Genomic DNA, 8,557 nt, shown 5'->3' with positions numbered 1-8,557 from the left:
ATCAATGAACTGAAATTACGAAAAAACTATCTCAGCAAGCATTGACATATGCAATATTTATCTTGTTTCCTCTCGTTCAAAACATTTAAGATGCTCTGATGTTTTCATTACTTCCTACTTGGTTTTTACATTATTACGAGAAATTGACGGGAAAGCCCTGTCATGTATGTAAACCTTCAATGGTAAGGCTTAGGAAACGGCCCACGCTAGTTGCAAAGACAACATTGGAACTGCGGAACGGAGCGTCAACTGTTGTGTACGAGGGCGTGGAAATTTAAGACTAGGATAACTAAAGTATTTCTGATAGATCGTTACTAGTATACATTTTGGTCATTTACGGCAAAATCAAATGAAAATAGCCGAATTATATAAGTACGTCTGTAAAAATACATAAAACACCCTAATGAATGGAAAATTTGTCTGAACCAAAGACTGTCTAATGGAGGGGGAATAAGGGCATTTCGCAGTCGTTGAGCTCGGGCCTTCAATAAGGGGGACTGCATGACTTTCATGTATAAACTTTTATTTTTGTTTACTAGATATTGAATAGATATTTATGAAAACGTTTTGCGCAAACGATGCGTCATTTAACTGCTCAAGTAAGGATTGGCATTAATTATTATATTTTTTACTTCCTCAGATTTTACTTCACCTCCAGTTTGGTTTGGTGCTCCTCTATAGCTTCAATCTGAAATCAAAATAAGGTTTATGAATGTAAAATAAACATTTTCAATGTTATCGATCGTTTTAAAGCCGAAAACAACGTGAAAATTTTACGAAATTCGTTTTTGTCAGATTGCAAACAACTCAGAAAACTCAATGATTGCTGAGACGAAAATTTCAGTTCACTGTGATTTTTATAGCAATCCACTATAAAAAATCTGTGCCAGTCAGTGTGCCGAAATGTGCCGTAGCTGTGCAAGGCACACTGCGTAGATTGACCACCCCCTTGGTTCTAAGTGTTTCTGTGATATTCTCGTTATTTTGGTGGGGTTTCTGATAGTATCCTTGGAATGTCTAGAACTTAGAATGTAGAGATTTTTATGAGAATTGTAGTGATTCCATTGGTAGTCGTTAGATTTCTATGAGGATCTCCCCTAAAACACCAGGTTCCCTTTGAAATTATTAAAATTCTTAACGATTCCACAAAAAAATCCCATTGAAATCTATAAAATATTTACCGACATTCAAAACGTTTATATTATTAACATATAAATTTTACACATAATTGAAATAACCAGTTGAGATCAACGGAATCTTAAAGGTTTTTACAATAATTACAAAGATTGATTTTCGGAATTACAAATATTCACACAATAATTCGCAGGAATCCCACCGCAATCTCATAGATTCTTACAGAAATATCGTCTCAAAGATACCCACAGAATTCCAAGAGATTAATATTCGGAATCCCATTCCCACCCCAATTCTAGAGTTTTAACCAGATTCCTAATATTTCCGCAATATTCCTAGAATGGTATTTAAATTTTCAGAATTATCATAAAAAATCCGACATCCCTATCGGAATCTCAAAGTTCCTACAGGAATTCCGGAATTCAAAAGGAAATCTGAGATGTCAGAATTTACACGTAAAATTCAGATTTACTTTATCAATATCTGAATTCCTACCGACATCCTAAAATTCCTAGAAAATAACATAATTATCGTAATGCCAGAATTCACACGGATATTACAAATTGCTACTGCCGGTAATCTTACCGGAATCTCAGAATTGGCGGAGCGAAAGTTTTCGTAACCTCAGAATTCCTTTGCAAAACTCAACGTTTTCTCATGATTTTTACTCAAAAGTAAATTATTCCATTCAATTCCGCAAACTCAAAGCATGTGTAGCAACCTCTGAAGATAACTACCAGTAGCTTTGTAGTAAATGCTACCTTTATTCATAGCAATGCGTTGTTTGTAGTATGTTCGAAAGGTGTAGAAAGGAAAATGACACAAACATGGTCCACTCGTGTTCCACATATAGCGTTTACTACCGAGAATGTAGTGAACTCAACTTTACTACATTTTATTCATACGGCCCAATATTTCATAACGCTGAAAATGATCATTTTGAACACCCACCCACGCCTCTCATAACGCTTTTTGTATGAATATTCAACAAATTTTGTATGAGCCGTAATATCGTGAGGACACCCACCCACCCGCTTCAGCGTTATGAAATATGTGAATGGGCCCTTAAATAACCAAAACTGTGAGTGATTAGTGAGCATAATGGGACACCTTAGAGCAGAGATGCATTTGAACGCGTTCTGTTCATGTTCTGTTCAAAGCCTGTGCTCACGTGAGCCGTGTTCAAGTTCAAACAATTTATGATGTTTGATCACAGTGCGCTGTTCATCTCGTGGCAACCGTTGCCGTCATTAATTTCATTATTTGTTATGTGGTGTACTGAAGACACAGAAAACCATTTCGATTCATCGTTGGATTAGTCCTAGTAAGTAAAACTCATTACTTGTTACTAATTTAAGAGTAATTTAGATTATCATTTTTGTTTCAGGATCATACTTTTTTAAATCTAAAAGTAACGAAATTACTCGTTAAACAAAGGGTGGTGTTTGGGACGGCATGTCTAAGCTTGAGAGTCCGGGATGTCATGCGCAGTTTTCCTTGGTTGGATGTATTCGGTTACGGGTCAGTGCCTGTTTAGGCACAAATTATAATCAATACAATTTTACAATCTCATCCGGATAATTTGAATGATTTCATGAATGAAACGAACGTTATACAGTTATGAAAATCGCATTTCTTTACTACCCGTTAAGAATTTAACTCGTCATTTATTGCAACACACTATCCGAATAGACTTTTATCTCACTATGTTATCCCAGTTGTAAGTTGCCCCTGATCGTACAAGCCACTACCATTCACCGGTCGTAAATCAAACATCAAATCCGTAGATGGCATGGTGGAGCTCTAAGGCCGAAAAACGTAATTGCACGTTCGTCGAAAATTTTGGAGATCACAACTTCATGAGCAATCTAGTCATCATGTGTCTGTTCAAGAAATTGAACATGATTCCTTGCTTAGCGCTTGAACGAGTCGGTCGACAGGATCCCGGTCTCATCGTACGGCACTTTTTGCAGAGTTCATTTAGGCCTTTTTCCCCACCGCCCGCGTGGGTTTTTGGTTTAATTAGTGAGTTAAACAAGTTTCAGTTTTGTGCAAAGTGAGTGCTTAGACGATTGCGCTTTGCGAAGGAAGCGAACTAGTGAAACTAGTATCGTTCCACCGCAATAAAATCATCGCCCATCATCAATTATCGGTGATTGATTTTTCTCCCGCACCGAGAACAACAACAAGGCAGAAGGCCGACCCGGTCGGTCTACTACCTACGGCGCGTGGACGTTCTCCTGCTGTAGAACGGATAAGTATACATTATCTATTGAATTGCTTTCGCATCTCCGAACAACAGTGTTGAGTTCAAGGTTGTTTTTCGCTTCTCCTCTGTCTCTCTCCCGGTGCTATTTTGCCCGTATAGGGGAGTTGGGTACAAAATAGCCCACTGATTGGTTATTTTTTTTTTCTTTTTTTTTTGTGAATTTGATTTACCCATTTAGGGGAGGTGTGTACAAAATAGTCCACTGATTAATAATTTTTTTTACACATATTTTTTTTTGTTTTTGTTTTTTTTTATTATTTTTTTTTTTCTTCATTTGGTTGCGGTTAAGCTTTTTTCCGCATGGATGAATCGGATGGAGGCGATACGCCTCCTAGAGATCTCGTTGCTCGAACGCGGTTCTATCAACCGTCTTCGGCTGGGCCTTGGGTTGTCTATTTCCGGCGCAAAAAGAAGATTTTGAACGTGCTCTCGATTTCTCGGGAGCTGACGCGTAAATATCCTGGGACCGTTATTCACCAAGTGAAAGAATCCAAGTTGCGTGTAACTGCACCTAGTTACAAAGCAGCGAATGAAATTGCTCAGCATGAGGCTTTTACTGTGGAATATTGCGTCTATGTGCCGGCACGAGAAGTCGAGGTGGAAGGGAAAATTATCGACGCGAGTCTAACATGCGAAGACATTAAGACTGGCAAAGGCGTCTTTGAGAACCGGTCCATTCCTGATGTGGCTATACTGGATTGTAAACAATTACAATCAGTTTCCATGGAAGGAAATAAGAAAGTGTTTTCGCCGTCAGCCTCGTTTCGAGTGACTTTCCCCGGTTCCGTCCTCCCGAAATTTGTTTGTATTGACAGTGCTTTTTACCCAGTTCGTCTTTACGTGCCGAAGGTATTCAATTGTACCAACTGCAAGCAGCTTGGCCACAGTGCTAGCTATTGCGACAACAAGCCCCGTTGTGGCAAATGCAACCAAGCTCACTTGGAAGATGCTTGCACACAGGAAGCCGAAAAATGTAGCTACTGTCGCGAGGAACTTCATGACCTGCAGAAATGCCCGGCTTATAAAAGACGCATTCGAAATGAGAGTCGCTCAATTGTGAAGCGCTCCAAGAAGACACGCGGAAATGGTAAAATCTTTAAATCCGTCCGCAAAAGAGTCTTCATCAGCCATCCCAGTTGGTAACTCTTTTCAAGAGTTGTCTTCCGATGAAGCGAACGACGACGAAACCGATGGGGGAGATTCTTCGGAGGTACACGCACCCGGTAAACGAAAGTCTCAATCTTCTCCGGGACTGCGCCGAAAGGTAATGAAATCTTCCCTCAAAAGTTTGCCTAATTCAAAAGGAGGTGGGGCAAATTTGAAATTGCCGAAGAAACAGGTCTTTGATGCTTCCGTTCCGTGTTGCAGCAAAGATCTGCCGCCCCCGCCTCCACCGATTAAATATACTTCAAAAAGAAGCTCTAGACAAGATAGCAAGAAAAAAGCTACTGAAGTCCCTCGCTCTTCCTCGAAAACCCCCGGGGCCAAGCGAGGACTGATAACTTTTACGGCCCTTGTGGATCGCATATGCAATGCCCTCGGAGTTTCAGACTCATTCAGAGGCATACTCGACCTTTTTCTCCCCGCAATAGAAGAGTATCTCAGGGAATTGACTATTTCGTGGCCCCTCCTTGCTTCGATCATATCTTTCGATGGATAATTCATCGAGTGAGGTACAAGATATGATCACTGTGCTACAGTGGAACTGTCATAGTCTAACACCTAAATTAGACACATTTAAGTTTTTGCTTCACAACTCCGATTGTGATATATTTGCACTCTGTGAAACATGGCTTTCTTCTGAAGATGATCTTAACTTCTACGATTTTAACATTATACGCCAGGATCGAGATGATAATTACGGGGGTGTGCTTTTAGGGATCAAAAAGTGCCACTCATTCTACAGAATCCCCATCCCGACTCATCCAGGCATAGAAATCGTTGCTTGCCAAATAAGCGTAAAGGGTAAAGACCTTTGCGTAGCTTCTGTTTATATTCCTCCAAGAGTTTCAATAAACCGCCGTCATCTCTGGAATGCAGTCTCCATGCTCTCATCTCCAGTTTTAATACTGGGTGATATGAACTCACATGGTACTGGATGGGGCGAATCTTATGACGATTATAGAGCGGCTATTTTCTATGACTTATGCGACGATTTCAACTTGAACATTTTGAACACAGGTGAAGTGACACGTATTTCATCCGATGGCAAAGAAAGCCGCCTTGACCTGTCTTTGGGATCAAGTTCACTATCATTCGATTGCATGTGGAAGGTGATCGATGACCCCCATGGTAGTGATCACTTGCCCATAATAACTTCTATCAGAAATAATTTTGAAAGGTCAGAACAGTCAATTCAGGTTCCTTTTGACCTCACTAGGAATATCGATTGGCAAAAATTTGCATCAGCGGTAACCTTTGGTATCGAATCATTCAACACTCTCCCACCGTTGGATGAGTATCGATTCCTAACAGAATTGATTTATAAAAGTGCATTAGAATCCCAAAAGCAACGAGTTCCAAGTGCATCCTTCAAAAGACGACCAGCCACACCTGGTTGGGATGATGAATGCACTCAGTTGTATCGAGAAAAATCCAATGCCTTTAAAGCTTTTCGTAGATATGGTACCTCAGAACTTTATTTAGAGTACTCGAAGCTCGAAAAAAGACTGAAGAATCTTATTAAAGCGAAGAAGCGTAGCTATTGGCGACGTTTCATCGATAGCCTCTCACGAGAAACTTCAATGACGACGCTTTGGAGAGTGGCTCGCAACATGCGAAACCGCTCATCCTCAAATGAGAGTGACGAATACTCCAATCGTTGGATATTCAACTTCGCGAAAAAGGTCTGTCCAGACTCAGTTCCAGCTCAACCGCCATCCTGGGAAACCCAGAGAGACGATGCGTTGGACAGACCATTCACTATGCTGGAATTTTCTATGGCTCTTCTTTCATCAAACAACTCCTCTCCGGGACGCGATATGATTAAGTTCAATCTTCTTAAAAATCTCCCTGATATCGCTAAAAGACGGTTGCTTGACCTGTTCAACTTATTCATGGAGCACAACATTGTTCCACCTGAATGGAGACAGGTCAAAGTAATAGCTATTCAAAAGCCTGGGAAACCAGCGTCTGATCATAATTCGTACCGCCCGATCGCTATGTTATCATGTTTAAGGAAATTGTTAGAAAAAATGATCCTATCCCGACTCGATCACTGGGTCGAATCAAACAACATGCTTTCCAGTACACAATTTGGCTTTCGCAAGGGCAAAGGAACAAACGATTGTCTAGCGTTGCTTTCATCAGATATTCAACTAGCCCTTGCGGACAAGGAGCAATTGGCTTCGGTTTTCTTGGATATTAAGGGCGCTTTTGATTCAGTTTCCATAGAAATATTGTCAGAAAGCCTGCACAATAGTGGATTACCTGGAATATTGAATAATTTCTTGTACAATCTGTTGTCAGAAAAACACATGAGCTTCACTCTCGGTCAACTGACAACTTCCAGAATTAGCTATATGGGCCTTCCCCAAGGCTCATGTCTGAGTCCCTTGCTTTATAATTTTTATGTTAAAGATATTGACAACTGTTTGGAAGAACCATGCACGCTAAGACAACTTGCAGATGATGCTGTGGTTTCTATGAAGGGCCCACGAGCGGAAATCTTCCAAAGACCATTGCAAAATTCCCTTGATAATCTATCCACTTGGGCTAGAAATTTAGGGATCGAGTTTGCTCCGCAAAAAACTCAACTGGTCGTATTTTCAAGGAAGCGGAATCCTGCCCAACTAAAGCTTAAGCTTTTGGGAACAGACATCGACCAGTCTTTGACTTCAAAATACCTTGGGGTCTGGTTTGATTCAAAAGGCACTTGGCGAACTCATATTAGGTATTTAACGGAAAAATGCCAACAAAGGATCAATTTTCTACGAACAATTACCGGAACATGGTGGGGTGCTCACCCGGAAGACCTCATAAAACTCTATAAAACAACCATTCTCTCTGTTCTAGAGTATGGCTCTTTCTGTTTTCTCTCAGCAGCAAACTGCCACTTGATTAAATTGGAACGAATTCAATATCGTTGTTTGCGTATTGCCTTAGGGTGTATGCACTCGACACATAATGCGAGCCTAGAGGTTCTGGCAGGGGTTTTACCGCTACAAAACCGATTCTGGGAGCTCTCGCTAAGAATACTTATTAAGTGTGGAGTGAGCAACACACTCGTCATTGAAAACTTCGAAGAATTGCTCAAACTGAACACTCAGTCAAAATTCATGAGAGTTTATCTCTACTACATGTCATCTGACATTAGCCTTCCATGTTATAACCCTCCACGTGTACGCTTCACCAATGACAGTTCCTCTGTTGAATATGATCTGTCCATGAAACAAGCTATTCATGGAATTCCAGATCAACTTCGATGTATAACTATTCCACGTATTTTCAACGCAAAGTTCCAGAATGTCGATTCCTACAGGAGATATTTCACTGACGGGTCACGTATAAATGGATCCACTGGCTTCGGTGTCTTCAATGAAAACTCTTCCGCCTTCCGAAAACTTCAGGAACCTTGCACGGTTTATGTTGCTGAGCTGGCAGCAATCAACTTCGCTTTGGGGATGATCTCTAACATGCCCGCAGACCACTTCTTCATCTTCTCGGATAGTCTCAGTTCTATTGAGGCACTCCGATCGATGAAACCTGTAAAGCATGCATCTTACTTTCTTACAAAAATAAGAGAGCAGATGTGTGCACTGGTCGAAAGATCATATAAGATTACCTTTGTATGGGTCCCCTCACATTGCTTAATTTATGGCAATGAGAAGGCGGACTCTCTCGCAAAGGTGGGCGCTGAGGAAGGTGAGATATATGATAGAAGAATTTCACACGATGAATTGTTTCATTTAGTACGTCAAAGTTCTCTTCACGGTTGGCAAAGCGACTGGCTAAATGACCAACTGGGACGGTGGTTACATTCCATAATCCCTAGAGTTTCCTTGCGAGCGTGGTGGAAAGGTTGGGATGTAAGTCGAGATTTCATTCGCGTGATGTCAAGACTTATGTCCAACCATTACTCGCTAGACGCACATTTGCACAGGATCAACCTCGCGCTGAGCAATATATGTAATAGGTGTGGTTCCGGTTATGATG

Source organism: Aedes aegypti, chromosome 3, assembly GCF_002204515.2.
Source record: "Aedes aegypti strain LVP_AGWG chromosome 3, AaegL5.0 Primary Assembly, whole genome shotgun sequence".
NCBI lineage: Eukaryota > Metazoa > Arthropoda > Insecta > Diptera > Culicidae > Aedes > Aedes aegypti.
The sequence above is the reverse complement of the archived record's forward strand: the minus strand, read 5'-3'. Positions refer to the sequence as shown.